The sequence below is a fragment of the Lithobates pipiens genome, unplaced genomic scaffold, assembly GCF_037356315.1.
Source record: "Lithobates pipiens isolate NorthernLeopardFrog02 unplaced genomic scaffold, aLitPip1_a1.2 Scaffold_19, whole genome shotgun sequence".
NCBI classification, from domain to species: Eukaryota; Metazoa; Chordata; class Amphibia; order Anura; family Ranidae; genus Lithobates; species Lithobates pipiens.
Window position 1 is genome coordinate 87,612,314 of NW_027507764.1, and position 18,491 is coordinate 87,630,804.

General features: G+C 44.3%; 1 protein-coding gene across 2 annotated transcripts in view; it reads right to left on the bottom strand.

The window, feature by feature from the left end:
* MPP7 (MAGUK p55 scaffold protein 7) overlaps positions 1 to 16,826 on the bottom strand; it is a 682,552-nt gene extending 665,726 nt beyond the window's left edge. For both annotated transcript variants that reach the window (XM_077491041.1, XM_077491039.1), the window contains exon 1: positions 16,655 to 16,826. The gene's annotated coding sequence lies outside the window, so the exon portion shown is untranslated. The remainder of the gene's footprint in view (positions 1 to 16,654) is intronic.
* Between the last annotated feature and the right edge of the window lie 1,665 nt (positions 16,827 to 18,491).

Genomic DNA, 18,491 nt, shown 5'->3' on the forward strand with positions numbered 1-18,491 from the left:
GAGGCCCCCAATTTACCCCCAAAAAAACTGGCAAACTTATTGACTCGTGTATAAGCCGAGGGTGAGACATGCCTGTCCATCCCTGTGTGTGTGTCCGTCCATCCCTGTGTGTCCGTCCATCCCTGTGTGTCCGTCCATCCATCCCTGTGTGTGTGTGTGTCCATCCATCCATCCATCCCTGTGTGTGTGTGTCTCCATCCATCCATCCATCCATCCCTGTGTGTGTGTGTCTCCATCCATCCATCCATCCATCCCTGTGTGTGTGTGTCTCCATCCATCCATCCATCCATCCCTGTGTGTGTGTGTCTCCATCCATCCATCCATCCATCCCTGTGTGTGTCTCCATCCATGTGTGTGTGTGTGTGTGTGTCCAGCCTACCTTTGTCCCGAGCCTCCGTCCCGTGCCTTGCCTCCTTGCCTCCGTCCCGTGCCGTGCCTTGCCTCCTTGCATCCGTCCCGTGTCGTGCCTTGCCTTGCCCCCGTCCCGTCCCGTGCCGTGCCGTCCCGTGCCCTCTTCGTCGGCGGCCATTGTAAAGTTCAAAAGCTGCGCCGCCGCCTTCGCCTGTGATAGGCGGAACACTGAATTTCCCAGCAGCCTGTGTTCCGCCTATCACAGACGTCGTATCATCCTCGTCCGTAGTACGAGGATGATACGATGTCCGTGATAGGCGGAACACAGGCTGCTGGGAAATTCAGTGTTCCGCCTATCACAGGCGAAGGCGGAGCCGGAGGCGCGGCTTTTGAATAGAATGGCCGCTGTCTGTCTGCTCGACACGCTGATCGAGCGGGCAGACAGCGATGACTCGAGTATAAGCCGAGGGGGGCACTTTCAGCCTCAAAAAAGAGGCTGAAAATCTCGGCTTATACTCGAGTATATACGGTATCTTAGAAATATGACACTGAGCATGTGCACTCAACTTCTTTGGTCATCCATGGCGAGGCCTGTTCTGAGTGGAACCTGTCCTGTTAAACTGCTGTATTGTCTTGGCCACCGTGCTGCAGCACAGTTTCAGGGTCTTGGCAATCTTCCTTTAGTTTAGGCTATCTTTACGTAGAGCACCAATTCTTTTTTTCAGATCCTCAGACAGTTCTTTGCCACGAGTTGCCATGTTGAACTTGCAGTAACCAGTATGAGAGAGTGAGAGCGTTAACACCAAATTTAACACACCTGCTCCCCATTCAGACCCAAGACCTTGTAACACTAATGAGTCACATGACGCCGTGGAGGGAAAATGGCGAATTGGACCCGATTTGGACATTTTCACTTAAGGATGTACTCACTTTTGTTGCCAGCGGTTTAGACATTAATGGCTGTGTGTTGAGTTATTGAGAGGGGGCAGCAAATTTACACTGTTATACAAGCTGTATGCTCACTACTTTACATTGTGGCAAAGTGTAATTTCTTCAGTGTTGTCACATGAAAAGATATAATAAAATATTTACAAAAATGTGAGGGGTGTACTCACTTTAGTGAGATACTGTGTGTGAATATATATATATATTTTATATTTTTTATATATATATTAAAAAAATAAACTGTAAATTTCGGTTTGCAGCCAAGTGCATCCTGAATTTTCGGTCCAGAATTTTCGGTGCACCAATTGTTTGCTTAAAAGATCAGTCAATGCAACTGTTATTTTTTATACTCCTACTAAAGCCGATGTGTCATTTCCACTTTAATAAATAAGAACAATAAAAGTCTGAAATAAAATCATATAAAAGTACAATATAAAAAGTATAATATAAAAGGCATGGCACCAATGATTTTTATTTCCTGGGGTGAAACGATCTCTGCTCACTTTGCCCTCAGCAGTCATTCAATCACATTCAGTAGTTACTGAAGGGCACCCACAACGCTGACATGACCCGCAAGAAGCAAATCATTGGAGCGATTAGCACTCTCCACTCCCAGCACAGCCTGCCAACACACGGCACAAATGGATAAATCACAGCCAGACAGTCCAACAATAACAATGTCTGATCGCCGTATAATTGTTATCATAAAATTTGCTTAAGAAAACAATGGAAACACCGGCTTTTAATATAAAACCCTCCCTGCTGTGCTCCATTGTCAGATCCTGAATATCAGCAGTTCAGCTAATGAGCGCACTCCATTTATTTATCTAAAACAGAAAACTGGATCTAATCTGCTACATCCTGAAATCTATAATCCGGGGGGCTACCGTACACAGCGCCAGAGTAAAGAAACTGGAAGTGTCCTACATAAAACAGAAGAAAAGAAAAAAACTCAAGCTGGCCATACACTAGTAGATTGTCAGACGTTCGTACAAAAATTCTTTGTATATGTGATGACCGGGCGAATGTCATTTGTGACAGTACAACATTCTGTTCGCTTTTAACATTCGATTTCATAATACATACGATATCGAAATTTGTTTGAACATTTTTTCCATCCTGCTCCTTCAAACTTCACAATGGAGGTTATTTACAAAGGCAAATCCACTTTGTACTACAAGTGCACTTTCAATTGCAGTCATTGTGGATCCTAAGGGGACGTGCAAGATAAATAAAAAACAGCATTTTAGCTTGCACATGATTGGATGATAAAATCAGCAGAGCTTTCCCTCATTTCAGATCTATCCCTCAGATTTACAGCGACTGCACTTCCAAGTGCACTTGTAGTGCAAAGTGGATTTGCCTTTCGTGAATAACCCCCAATGTGAACTTATATCTTTCAACATATTATTATACAGGATTTATATAGCACCAACAGGAACATATTGAATTCTTTTGAATGCACTGATAATCCTCAATGCATTTGTTCCAATTGTTGCACATATAGTGAGCTAGCCCATTAGTCATGCTGATGTGTCTATTACAACGCAAGCTACTGTCTTTTAATTCAGGATTGTAACTTTTTGTGCTTTAAAAACGCAGTGATTGCTTCTCATTAGAGATGGGCCCGGGCGTGTTTGGGTTCCCACCTGCTTGATCCCGCCAGGAAGCCGACACTGCACGCCGCTAATCACAGGCCGCGAGATATTCACAGTCACTGCCAGGTGCTTTTTCACCTTAAAGAGGAGGGCCGTTTAAAAAAATAAAATAAATAAAAGCACACTTACCTGTCCAGGGCGCCCGCGATGTCGGCCGCCCGAGGCCGACCCGTCCCTCGGCTCTCGGGTCCCGGCGCCGCCATTCCTTCTAAGGGAAACAGGCAGTGGAGCCTTACGGCTTCACTGCCCATTTCCTACTGCGCATGCGCGAGTCGCGCTGCGCTTTGTGAATGGGACGCGCTGTGTTCTGGAACACACAGTTCCCAGAACACAGCGCGACCTATTACCCAGAAGACAACGCGACGAGGAGAGAAGACCAGAAAGATCTCCGCGGAGGAGGAAGAGAAAGATTAGGATTATGTGCCTAGCAACAGGCATTTCTGGTAAGTAAAAAAAAAATTTTCTTTTTTTTTTTTTTTTTTTTTTTTTTAGATTTTTTTGTAATTTTTAATATATTTTTTTTTCAGGGGGGCCCTCCACTTTAATGCAAAATGGTTTTAAAAAACAGTTCTGCCAGGAATGGTACATTGGTTGCGCTTTCAACCAAACCATCCAAATGACTGGTGTCCAGGGGCGGCCCAACCAGGGGCATATAGGCGCCGCCCCCTCTATCCACGCCACCCCTTATATGAATAATGGTAAGATTCAGGCATAGCTTGAATCTATCCACGGCCGCTGCAGTCACCCCCTATTCAGGCGTCTGGCACCTTTTAGGCCACCGGGCGCATGAATTACAGTGGCGAGGATGTTTTTCGAAGCACCTGATTATAGCCAGAGGCTCCAATAGGCTTCAAAATAGGGTGGACTCATGGCGCAGAGCATTGCGCTCAAAGCCCACCCAGGTGTGTTAGAAAAGCAAATTAATATTTGCTTTTCTAACACTGAATCGCCTCTCTGCCAATCAGGGTCTGATACCCCGACTGACTGAAAGGACAGGAGATCCTATTGGATGGAAAGAAGAGACGCACGGCAGAAGCATGGAGGACACAGGAGCTGCCACCTGGCCCGCCGCTCGTCCCACAGCTGTACTGTCAGAGCTTCTGCCAGTCGCTGGTATTTTCTTCTACTGGTCTACTCATAGGTCCTGAATTTTTAGCCAATAGCTAGCGAGAAGACAACGATATAATTTCTGGAAATCCAAGTTACATCACCACAGCATAGAGTGGTGCCATAAATGTAAGCATACGCAGCTCATACATAAACACTGACAGGGGGGGCGAGATTTTTATTGGGTCCTATTTGGGTGATCAATTGGGTCTCATCTGTCATTAAAATCCTAACAGTCAGTCAGTGATTTTTTAGGTTTAATTCTTTAGTCAAGGTTCGCGCTATGAATTGCACACCCACATTCCTGTGCAATTCTCATGCAATTCAGCGCAGTACAATTTGAGCTCATTGAGCTGAATGGGCTAAAATTGCACTACATCGCACCAAAGTAGTGTATGCACTAGAGCTGCACGATTAATTGTTAAGAACCAAAATTGCAATCTTTTTCCCTTCCCAATCTTCAAAACCGCATGTCACGATCTTTCTAACAAGTGCAAAGCGTTCTCACAGCTGGAAAAAAAATAATCCACGCAGCCTGCCAAGTTTTATTACAACAGGAGAATAAGTAGAAACAAAGTATCGTTTCATTCTTTTATTAACCACTTCAGCCCCGGAGGATTTTACCCCTTTCCTTACCAGAGCACTTTTTGCGATTCGGCACTGCATCACTTTAACTGACAATTACACGGTTGTGCGACGTTGCACCCAAACAAAATTGACGTCCTTTTTTTTTTAACCACAAATAGAGCTTTATTTTGGTGGTATTTGATCACCTCTGCGGTTTTTATGTTTTGCGCTATAAACAAAACAAAAAAGAGCGACAATTTTGAAAAAAAAAACAATATTTTTAACTTTTTGCTATAATAAATATCCCATTTTTTTTTTTTCCTCAGTTTAGGCCGATACGTATTCTTCTACATATTTTTGGTAAAAAAAAAAAAAAATTCGCAATTAGCGATTGATTGGTTGTTGCAAAAGTTATAGCGTCTACAAAATAGGGGATAGATTTATTGCATTTTTTTTTTTTACTAGTAATGGCAGCGATCTGCGATTTTTTTCATGACTGGGACACATTGGACACTTTTGACACATTTTTGGGACCATTCACATTTACACAGCGATCGGTGCTATAAAATTGCACTGATTACTGTGTAAATGTGACTGGCAGGGAAGGAGATAACACCAGGGGGCACTGCAGGGGTTAATATGTTCTCTATGGGAGTGATTCTAACTGTGGGGGGGAGGGGAATCACAAGGGGAGGAGGCCGATCGGTGTTCCTCTGTACTGGGAACACACCATGGGTTTCCTCTTCACTGACAGAACGTGGATCTGTGTTTTTACATACACAGATCCACGGTCCTGCTGTGTTCCCAAGCAATTGTGGGTGTCGGGTCCCGAGCGATGCCGCGGTGCGCGCAGCCCCTAGACAGCTGGGAATCAGAGGATGTCATATGACGCTCACCCAGGATGGGAGATTCCATCTGTGGGCGTCATATGTCTATAGGCCAGGGGTGAAGTGGTTAAAGAACAAAAGAACTCCAGTGTGTAGATGAGAGAAGGTTAACTATTGAAAGACCAAACCTTTTCAGATTTTTTTTGCTTACAAGTAAAATCATTATTTTCTGCTAGAAAATTACGTGGAGCACCCAAACATGACAGAGAATAAAATGGTGGTTGTTGCAATATTACGTCACACCGTATTTGCGCAGTGGTTTTTCAAACGCAATTTTTTTTTTTTTTAAATACACTTTAATTAAACAAAAACCTAAACAGTAAAAGTTAGCTTAATTTTATTTTTTTTGTATAATGTGAAAGAAGATGTGAGAGAATCGTGATCTTTATTCTAAGCAAAAAAAAATGTGCATACTCATTTTAGCCAGAATCGTGCAGCTCTAGTATGCACTACTTTTGGAAACGCATTGCAACTGGATGGCATTGTAGTTTTGTACCATGCCATCTGATGCAGGCAAACCTCACTGCGTTTACAACCTGCGTTTTTGGGGTGTCAAACATTGCACTGACATCTGCTGCAGATTGCATCCCACGTTTTAAGTGTCAACTGGGAACAAGGTATCTACATTTTAGCCATGTGACTGTAATTTTCTAATCTCATTGGACTGAAAATAAATGGCAATTTTGAAAATAAGTCTTCTCATCCTGGTATGTTAGCTTTGTAAATGAGATCTTTGCTTTCAGTGGTGCAACATCTTCATTATTCACCAGTATCCTGATCACACAGACATTAGGAAGGTCCATGTACACACAAGTATCAGAATTTAGGTGGAATGTCGGCCCCCTTCACCCATAAGGTCCTCTGCGGTCTTTAGCGCGTGACCAGCTTTGAACATCTGAACCAAGTCCGGCCTCCCGCACACTTCTCAGTCCATCAGCTGCTGGTTACAGGTGCATTCCTCATCCCACCGAAGCTGGAGGAGGACACAAGGACAAACCACAACACCATGAAAGTGATTAGTGTGCAAGACATTCTTCAATGTCCTCTGGCCCCGGTATAAAGCGAGGCATAATGTCACTAAAAGTTTAACAACAAAGACACACAGTGACTAATGGAGGTCTGTGCTCCGAGACAAAAGCTGGCCAGCCGGGCGCGGTTGGCTGTTTGTTCCCGAGAGGACTCAGATCTTCACCAACCCTCAATCAGAGACAGGTGCGCACCGGGGGCCGCCTCTCATTCATTCACCAGATACAGTCTGATTATACACATGGAGTCTGCATCCGGGCACAGCACACCAACACACAGGACATGTCATCAGTAAACACGGTTTTAACTCTTTACTCAACTGCCTTCATTCCTCTTGGCCTAGATACAAGGTGTTGGCGCTTCCCTTCAGCCTTGCACAATCACAGAGATTCCTCTCCTGTACTGAACTTGCATACTCTGATTTCACTGCACACTGTGAGCTCTTCTCAGTTTGCATTAGAAACTGCAGCAAGGCAGACAAAGCCTGCTTAATTTCCTATTTTCAGGAAAACCAGCATCATCTGGTTCTTTCCTCCTCAGCCTGACTATCCCTGGCCCACCCCCTTTTACTCATTTGATTTCAGTTTTTTTATTCAATCAGGGTGGCAACTCAGCATCAAGTACAGGCATTACCTAGGGCGGTCTGCATGTACATGCACCATCAAGGCCTTTTGGTATTTGTAGTACTCCTCCCAGCCCACTGCTTGCATCAGGACCAATGTACAGAGCCCTGCTGGCCCCTCCCACCACTCATGATCTACCTGCATTGCATAGAGATGCACAAAGACCCAGTGATGATATCATTAGATCTAAAATAAAGTATGTAATGGAAACAGGTTTTATTTAACAATGGAATAAGCATACTGATTGGGGAGAAGGAGGAGCTAATAAAGATAAAGTCTAAGCAGACTAAACCTCTACTATAGACAAACAATGGAAATAAACGTTACTAGACAGACTGTGTAGCAGACGAGGCATCCCACTGGAAGGCTGGAAACGCTGCTTCTGCGCAGTGAAAAGCAGGTCACATCTGAAGTCTGCATGCTCATTTGTATATTTAATGAGGAGGGCAGGCGGCTCCAACAGTATATTTATAACAGTTGTTGTTTAACCCCTTAATGTCCGCCGTACACATGAGTGTTAGCAGGCAGTAAACCTTAAGATCCTTTCAGACTGGGCGTCGGCAGTAAAGTGCCGCCATTTTTGAAGGGGTTTTAGGCCCTTAGCGGGACGCTTTTAACCCCTGCTAGCACCCAAAAAAAGGGTTAAAGCGACCCGCAAAGCTCCACTGCAGCAGCGCTTTGCCAGCGGTGCCCATTCATTTCAATGGGCAGGAGAGGTGTACAGGAGTTTTTTGCAACATCCTGCCAGCGCATTGCCTCAGTGTGAAAGCACTCGGACTTTCACACGGAGACTGCAGGGGAGCCGTTTTTTCCAGGTGCTAATTTTAGCCCAAAAGCGCCTGAAAAACACCTCATTGTGAAAGGGGTCTAATGCTGGGCTGCCACCTATATGCATACAGCCGGCGTCCCTTGATTGAGCTGGGAGCACGCTCACTGCACCCCCCCCCTCCCCCCCAACACATCAACCCCAATGTCACCAACACCGATCACAGAACCAGGTCCCACCAACTAGAAAGGTTAAATCATTTCCTCCCCAATGTATAGTAAAATAAGGACGGGCGAGATGCAACCTTGTTCTGGGACATCATATGGCAGGACCCCAGAACCGCCGATCTGCTGCGCCAAACGCAGCCCACGGGGCGACCCCGATTTTGGTAAAGAGCCAATGATGTGGCTCTCTTAACCCAAGGGAACCGGCCGTGTCCAATCACAGCCAGTCACATGTAAACAAGGAAGTGCCATTTATCGGCTCTCCTTGGCTCACACTGACAGAGTGTGAGGAGAGAAGAGCTGATCAGTGGCATTTCCTCGCAGGGGAGACTGTAGAGGTAATCAGGGCACTGATCATCAGTGCCCCGATTACAGTACAGCCCCATCAGTGCTCATCAGTGACACCAATCAGTGCCCATCAGCGACACTAATCAGTGTTGACTTTCAGTGGCCATCAGTGCTGCATATTAGTGCCTCGTCATCATTGCCCATCAGTGAAGGAGAAAAATTGCTTATTTACAAAATTTACTGACAGAAGCTACAAATATTTTTTTTTCGTTTAGCAAAAAATAAAAACCCGATGATTAAATAAATACCACCAAAAGAAAGCTCAATCAGTTTCAATAAAATGCTAAAAATTTAATATGGGTACAGTGTAGCATGACAACGCAATTGTCATTCAAAGTGCGACAGCGCTGAAAACTGAAAGTTGCCCTGGGCAGGAAGGGGGTATAAGTGTCCGGTAAGCAAGCGGTTAAGATGGATGCGGCTGGTATTAGGGTTGCGCCGATACCGAGTATCTGCACAATTATCGGCACTCATGCAATTGCACTGATACCTGAAACCGATACTTTCAGGCTCAGTTCTTTGAGCTGTCAGTGGATCTCCCCTGTGTTAAATAAGTCCGATAATTGGAGCTGTCAAAAAATAAAAAAATAAAATAAAAAAACAGCTGGAAATGTTTATTAACAACATTGCTCAGCCCTGAAACACTAAAATCAGAAAAAAAACATTGTTTCTTTTTGTATCTTTCTGTTTCTTTCTCTGTAGATCAAAAGGGATGAAAAAAAAATGTTCCTCTGTTTAACCCCTTAATTTACTCTACTCAGCCTTAATTAACTCCCTATTCTCCTCCATGTAATTATTATTTTGCTGCTTTTTTTCTTTTGTTCATATCCATTTTATAAAATGATAAACAAAACTTTTTTTCTTTGCTTTGTTAGTGAATATTTTTACACAAATATATTAACATATATTTACACTTTTCACATTGAAATGGCGCCAAATAAAAAATCTATTTAATTTGTAAATAACTTTTCAATGCTTTGTACCATTGCTGACAGCTGAAGTTAAAACAAAACAGTTTCAGTAGGTATCGGTAATTGGTATCGGCGAGTAATAAAATAAAAAAAATAAAAAATAATAAAAAAAAAAAGTATTGGTACTTGTTCTCATTGTAAAAACAAATGGTATGGGTGCATCCCTAGCTGGTATAGAGAGTGTACAGGAATACAATCACTGGCAATGCCCATCTTGTGAAAAACAGCAACTAGGCTGCCACTAGTGACAAGTAAGCAAATGAGGAAATCTGGCTTCACTGGCTGCATGCTTGTTCTTACTCTATACCTATATATTTCTCAGTACAGCTTTCTTATCATTCACATCTTACTCCCTTCCTCAAAGCCCAGTTTCTAGACAGGTTCACCACAACTGCTGTATGTGAAGGTCATCACACATCTGCTCAATGCTGGCAGTGAAAGCACACAATGCGGGTGTCACACACACACACACACACACACACACACACCGCTATCAGGAACTTGGCCAATCTTGTGACGGATGCGTTCCATTTTTTAGAGCTAATCTAATATCACACAAAAGCAGCCCACCCATCATGTACAAATAAACGTCTGTTACCCAAGAGCCCTTTTACACTTGTGCTTGCATTAATCAATGCAAGTCTGCATTTGTTGCATTGAGACACTGCAATCGTGTGCCAATCGCTAGGCCCACAGTGCGGTATTCCCACTGAAAAAGGTAATCTGCCATTAAGGAGGCAGCAATGTCAATCATGCCTCCACCTCTCTGTAAAAAGCGTTCCACCGCAGATCACTTTTCACAGACCAATGCGATGAAAGAGTACACGAGCCGTATGGCAGTCATTGAAACCAATGGGCTTTTGACGCATGAAAATGTTTGCTTCGGTATACTAGGTGCATTGCAGAATGTATAAGCACAGATGCATTGCTTTAGTGCAGTGATAGCGAACCTTGGCACTCCAGATGTTTTGGAACTACATTTCCCATGATGCTCATCTACACTGCAGAGTACAACAGCATCATGGGAAATGTAGTTCTGAAGTGCCAAGATTCGCCACCACAGCCTTAGTGTGTTGGGGGGGTTTGCTATTGAAAATGAAAAATGCCACATTGTGTCAAAGAATGAAACGTGCATTCCTTCAATGAAGAGAACTAAATAAAGCAGCTCTGCTCTTTTCATTCTTAGCAAACCCTATATATGAGGAAAATTCAATTGCTCACTATGGGCAACACAGACAGGACAGCATTCTGACACCGCCATGCGGGACAACTTCCGCTATTAGATGAAGCTGATGTTTCACTAACTGAACCCTGTTCACGTACACCATGCTGACGCAGAAAATCAATGAAGGTTGTCTAGAAATAGAAGCGATGTAGTAGACAAAATCCAACACAACTAACACATAAAGATGATAAAAACACAGCACGTAAAGCCGACAGTCATGTTAGTTCCGTAGGGCAGCAGCGGGTGACGTCATGCGTAGCTCCTCCAACTGTACGCGATACTTTCAATCAGAGCTTCGACATCACCGGACTCCTCCCCCCTTCCCTTCGTTAGCAGACAGAGGCACTTGGGGGAAGGGGGAAGGAGTCCAGTGACGTCACAGACATCTCCGACGGAACTCCTTGAAGACCCAGAAGCCGGCGGAGAGGTGAGTATTTTGATCAAAAATATTAACGATTAATCGAGGAATTAATCTTTAAATTTCCACAGCCCTAATGAGATAATATATATATATATATATATATATATATATATATATATATATATATATATATATATATATATATATATATATATATCCTGTGTACTATGTATTATATTTTGAGTGCATAAGGCTGATAAAAACATACACTAAAAATGTTATATATAGTGCTATTGGATGCATTAGGCTGATAAAAGAAAAAAAAAAAATGTATAATTAATATATATATATAATTTTTTTTTCTTTTATCAGCCTAATGCATCCAATAACACTATATATAACATTTTTAGTGTATGTTTTTATCAGCCTTATGCACTCAAAATATAATACATAGTACACACGCACTATACACACACACACACACACACACGTCAGGTTTCTTTAATGTAAATAAATTATACAAAGATAAATAATTTCAGAACTTTTTCCACCTTTAATGTGTCCTATAAACTGTACAACTCAATTACACAAAAAACTGAAATCTTTTAGGTGGAGGGAAGTGAAAATTAAAAAAAATAAAAATGTTATGGTTGCATAAGTGTGCATGCCCTTAAACTAATACTTTGTTTAAGCACCTTTTGATTTTATTATAGACTCATAACCAAAAGGACTGAGTCTATCAGTATGGCACATCTTGACTTGGCAAAACTTTCCCACTCTTCTTTGCAAAAACACTCCAAATCTGTCAGATAGTGAGGGCATCTCCTGTACACATCCACCTTCAGATCACTCCACAGATTTTCAATCGGATTCAGGTCTAGGCTCTAGCTGGGCCATTCCAAAACTTTAATCTTATTCTGATGAAGCCATTGCTTTGTTGATTTGGATGTAGGCTTTGGGTCGTTGTCATGCTGGAAGATGAAGTTGTGCCAATATTGACTGGTATTTGGAACTGTTCATAATTCCTTGACTAAGACCCTTGTTCCAGCTGAAGAAAAACAGCCCCAAATAATGATGCTGCCACCATCATGCTTCACGGTAGGTATGGTGTTCGTTTGGTGATGTGCAGTGTTGTTTTGGCCAAAAAGTTCAACCTTGGTTTTATCAGACTAGAACACATTTTTCCACATGATTTGGGGAAAATTTTGATGTTTTTGCAAAATTTAGCCAGGCTTGGACGGTTTTCTTCTTAAGAATAGGCTTGCCATTCTACCCCATCACCCAGACATACGAAGAAAACGATAGATTGTTGTCACATGTACCACACAGCCAGTACTTGTCAGATATTCCTTCAGCTCCTTTAATGTTGCTGTAGGCCTCTTGGCAGCCTCCCTGACCAGTTTTCTTCTTGTCTTATCAATTTTGGAGAGATGTCCAGTTCTTGGTAATGTCACTGTTGTGCCATATTTTCTCCACTTCATGATGACGGTCTTCACTGTGTTCCATGGTATATCCAATGCCTTGGAAATTATTTTGTACCCTTCTCCTGACTGATACCTTTTAACCATGAGATTCCCTTGATGCTTTGGAAGCTCTCTGCGGACCATGGATTTTGCTGTAGGATGTGACTAAGAAAATGTCAGGAAAGACCTACTATAACAGCTAGAACAGCTCAACCTAATTTGGGGTTAATCAGAGGCACTTTAAATGATGACAGTTGTGTACTAACTCCTATTTAACACGAGTTTGAATGTGATTGCTTAATTCTGAACACAGCTACATCCCCAGTTATAAGAGGGTGTGCACACTTATGCAACCACAATTTTTTATTTTTGCCCCCCACCCCCTAAAAGATTTCAGTTTGTTTTCCCAATTGCGTTGTACAGTTTATAGGTCACATTAAGGCCTCATGCACACTGGATGTTAAGATAACGTTATAAAAATGACAGTACCTTTGCAGTGAGTTTTTCAACATTTTTGCAATAGCATTTTTTAGCAATTTTGTTTTGGGGGGGGGGAATTATGTATATTTTTTCAACGAATTAAAAACATCAAAAAACGCTGGTGAGCCACGTTAGAGCATTTTAACAGCTGAAAAACTCCTCTCAGAACACCCTAGTTTTATTTTTTTTATTTTTTTTTAAGGCCTCATACCCACGGACATTTTTACAGACGCTTTTAGGAGCGTTTTTCACAGCTTAAAAACGCCTCTCCATTTTAGCCTATGGCCTCATGCCCACCAACGGTATTTGGGAGCTGTAAGTGGCATAGGCGTTTCTAATCTCGAAAAATAAAAATAAAACCCAGGACCAGCGTGTTCTGTGGCTCCAGCGCTAGAGCTGTAAAAACGGCAGGCGCCGTTAAAAACGATTTAACGAGATACACAGCATTAAGCCTCGCCCAGCGGTTCTGTCTCTATTAAAAATCAATGGTTCCCTATGGGAGCCCATTGATTTGAATAGAAGTCACAACAGAAGTCGGATCAAAATGATCCGACTTGCGATGCGACTTGTGTGCTGAGAATCTTGAAAGGGAACCTCGCCAAAATTTGGTGTGAGGTCCCCCTCCCCCTCCTCCTGGACCATACCAAGCCGCATGCCCTAAACATGGGTGCTCTGCGCCCCCCCCCACCCCAAAGCACCTTGTCCCCATGTTGATGAGGACAAAGGCCTCTTCCCGACAACCCTTGCCCAATGGTTGTTGGGGTCTGCGGGCAGAGACTTATCGGAATCTGGAATCCCCCAGATTCCGGCACTCACCCTATGTGAATAAGTATGAGTATCGTACCCGTATCCATTCACCCAAAAAAATAAAAAATAAATAAACACACTACACAGGTTTTTAAAGTATTTTATTAAAGCAGCTCCGGCTCCTCTCCCTCTCTCTACTAGATCTTTTGCAGGGTCTTCTCCTGCTGTTCTTCCGATGTTGACTCGACACAAATTTACATTGTAATGCTAGGTCTGCCATGTACAATGACTTATATCGGCATGGGGCAGGCCTTGCATGCCCTGTGCACCCCCTCATGCGGTGACGTCACAAGGGGCATGGCCTCTAACTTATGTCATCGGGCGGCCCTGGCAATGCCAATATAAGTCATTACACATGGCGGAACCAGCATTACACCGGGAGATCGCGTTGAGTCAACATCGGAAAAACAAGGGAGAAGACCCTGCAAAAGAGCAAGAAGATTGCGCTTTTCTCTCTTTCCGCTGAAAGGAGAAGAATCGGAGAGGGAAGAAGGACCGGCAGAGGGACCAGATGTCGCCAGAAGAGCTGGAGCTGCGTAATAAAATATTTTAAAAACCTGTGTAGTGTGTTAATTTGTGACACTTTATTATTTTTATGTTTTTGTAGGTGAATGGGTAGGGGTATAATATACCCCATACTTATTCACCTAGGGTGGGGACCCCCTTGTTAAAAGGGAGCTTCTAGATTCTGATAAGTCCCTGCCCACAGACCCTGACAACCACCGGGTAAGGGTTGTCAGGAAGAGGCCCTTGTCCTCATCAACATAGGGAAAAGGTGCTTTGGGGTGGCACAGAGCCCCCTGGCCCAAAACACCGACCCCCCCCCCCCCCCCCCCCATGTTGAAGGCATGTGTCCTGGTATGGTCCGGAGGGGGTGGTGCTCGCCCCCCCATTCCTGACCTTCCGGGCTGCGTGCTCGGATAAGGGTCTGGTATGGATCTTGTGAGGGAACTTCACGCTAAATTTTGGCGGGGTTCCCCTTCAATATTCTCAGCACACAAGCTGCACCGCAAGTCGGATCATCTTGATCCGACTTCTAGTGCGACTTCTATTCAAATCAATGGCCTCCCATAGGGAACCATTGAATTTGAATATAAACAGAGAAACGTGGCTGAAAGCGAGCGCGGCTAAAGGTGCATTGACACCAATGCAAAATGCGGATAAAGTCGCGTTTTTTAACAACGCTTTTTTCCTGGCGTTGGTACGAGGTCGTTTTGTAAAATGTCGTGGCCATAAAGCCTTAAAGCCAAAAACTGCTGCTAACAGCCTATGTGTGCATGGACACATAGGATAACATGGAGAGTTTTTACATCACAGAAACCTGACATTTTAACAGGGGTGTGTAGACTTTTGATATTGAGCATATCTGACTGATAATATATATATATATATTTATTGTGTGTGTTATTTGTTATGAGTCAAATACGATATGAATAAAAACGTTATATATCAGTCTAATGAGCACAATAAACAGTACATAGGAACACTATATATAAATATATACCCTGAATGTATATTTTTATCCATATACAAAATAGGCATGTGAACCAATAAAAACACAATGATGTTTCTATTTAAATGATACATATGATCCATAGAAGAGACCGTGAGCTGCAGTGTGTGTGATCAGAGGGTACAATGTATGGGGCGATCGGAGGGTACAATGTATGGGGCGATCGGAGGGTACAATGTATGGGGCGATCGGAGGGTACAATGTATGGGGCGATCGGAGGGTACAATGTTAGGGGGCGATCGGAGGGTACGTTGTATACAATGTTAGGGGGCGATCGGAGGGTACGTTGTATACAATGTTAGGGGGCGATCGGAGGGTACGTTGTATACAATGTTAGGGGGCGATCGGAGGGTACGTTGTATACAATGTTAGGGGGCGATCGGAGGGTACGTTGTATACAATGTTAGGGGGCGATCGGAGGGTACGTTGTATACAATGTTAGGGGGCGATCGGAGGGTACGTTGTATACAATGTTAGGGGGCGATCGGAGGGTACGTTGTATACAATGTTAGGGGGCGATCGGAGGGAACGTTTTATACAATGTATGGGGCGATCGGAGGGTACGTTTTATACAATGTATGGGGTGATCGGAGGGAAAGATGTACAAAATGTATGGGGTGATCGGAGGGAAAGATGTACAAAATGTATGGGGCGATCGGAGGGAACGATGTATACAATGTATGGGGCGATCGGAGGGTACGTTGTATACAATGTTAGGGGGCGATCGGAGGGTACGTTGTATACAATGTTAGGGGGCGATCGGAGGGTACGTTGTATACAATGTTAGGGGGCGATCGGAGGGAACGTTTTATACAATGTATGGGGCGATCGGAGGGTACGTTTTATACAATGTATGGGGTGATCGGAGGGAAAGATGTACAAAATGTATGGGGTGATCGGAGGGAACGATGTATACAATGTATGGGGCGATCGGAGGGTACGTTGTATACAATGTATGGGGTGATCGGAGGGTACAATGTATACGATGTATGGGGTGATCGGAGGGTACGATGTATTGGGTGTATCGGGGTGACACCTGTCAGTGGGAAGGAAGGTGATGATCGGGGATAAAGGAATAGAGGGCATGGTGTACGGAGATCTCTCGGTATATAGATTTGTATACAATGTAAACAATCCCGGGCTGAGTATTGTGTGTGGAGGAGGTTCCGGTGGGGGGCGCCCCATGTGACGCCCGGTGGAGCCGATCCTGCCCTGATCTTTCACCTCCATCCCCGGGGCCAGGAACCTGTCACCGCCTGGGGCGCCCCGCCTCCTACACACGCACCTGTGGACACTCCCCCCTCCTCCTCCTCCCCTTTACCGATCTCTTACCGGAATATGGAGAGTACCAAGCCGCGCGCAGCACAATCCCGGATCCCGCAGCGAATAGAGTACGGAGGGGAGGGCGGGGACCAAAGCACGCTGCGTCACTCCCTCTGTCTCCCTAACAACGCCCACCCCGCGCCATCACCGCCTACACTGGCTGCTCCTGTCGGACACGCCCTTCTACTCGGGATTGTCTTTCTTCGAGTGCCACGCCCCTCTCCCACCAGACGCTGTACAGAACGGCGAGGTGACGTCACGGATTGGGCGGTCTCTGGTCCCTGGTGTGTAGAGGAGAGCGCTGCACCTGTCCGCTGGCCCCGGGGCGGGATGGGGGAGGGGATTACTTTCGTTCTGTGTATCCTGCACCAATTGTATTCCGGTTCTCACATTTACACGACTCGGTGACCTGACTTTTTTTTCTGCTGCAGCTAAGCCTGCCAGCTTGGTCACCCCCCACTCTGTGGTTGGAGAATAAGCCAGCAGTAGGGATGATGGGGTCCAGGAAGTTCAGAGACCCCATAGAATCCTTTGGCTTAGCTGAACCCCCTGCTGGAAGCAGCAAGGAACTCATTCATTGATTGACTGCATTACTGCTAATAATAGATGAGAACTTCCTGCTTTTCAGGTCACTAACATCGGTGGTTGCTAAGATGCTGGCGGCCGCTGACGTCCTAGCAACCACTGTCCCTCTGCCTGCTGGTTTGTAGACAAGCTGGTGCCCATCCCAGGGGAGGTCTTCACCATATTGGGTCAATGGTTTGTTTACATTCAGCTTCCATTGGTTGCTGTCAGCGACTTGGGGCCCTTTACAGGGACACTTCTTGGGGTCCGTTGGGAGCAAGTTGGTGTGTTTTGTTTTTACAGGTCACTGGGCATTGTTCATTGTGATTGGCAATGAATGGATCTACATCAATGGATGATGGGATAGATGATGGATTTACATTGTGGGACTGTTTTTTTTTTTTTAAATGGGTTTTTCTTTTATTAAAAGTGTGTGTTTTGTTCTTAATAAAGGATTTTGTCACAGTGTGTGTGTCTTTTTCAGTAAGGGCTTTTTGTAAAATATCAATGAGTTTAATTGCTTTTTTTTGTGAATCAGTAAGCTGGGGTACAATGTACTTCCTTCTGATTTATGTGTGTGTGTGTGTGGGGGGGGGGGGGGGGGGTATTTTATTATTATTATTCCCATATGCTGCCCACCACTATCAGCAGGCACACCCAACCCCCCCCCCCCCCCCCCCCATGAATCCCCACAGCCACTGTGCCAGGGTTGTGGAGAAAAAAGCTCTTAGGCTGTGTGTATATATATATATATATATATATATATATATATATATATATATATATATATATATATATATATATATATATATATATATATATATATATATATATATATAATATAGCACCAGCTCCTGAAGAGCGCTCGCTATGTGTTTTGTCAATTAACTTTACCCTTGAACCGTAGTTTGGTTTTGGGTTAAATTATCTTAAATTTAGACCTCAGCACCAGTCTAGCTGGACTGCCTGGTGTTCTGCCTGACCATAGGTGGCGCTGCCATCATGGCAGGGTGCAGAACGCAGTCTAGTTGGGTGCATTAAGGTTACTCTCTCTAAACCAGCCCAGTGGGAGTGTCACTCTTGCTGTGCCTTCTGGGAGAGGGTACTTAAGGTGCGGAAGTCACGTGTTTCGGGGGTTTCCGGCCCAGAGGTGCTTTCTGACTGTTCGGTCTTGATCCTCTTGACCAGCCCCCAGGCCTGCCATGGCCTGGGGTGCGGATCCACCTGACTTCAAGCTTCGGGGCTGGCTAGCCCAAGGTAAGAAACTGAAGGAAAGATTCAG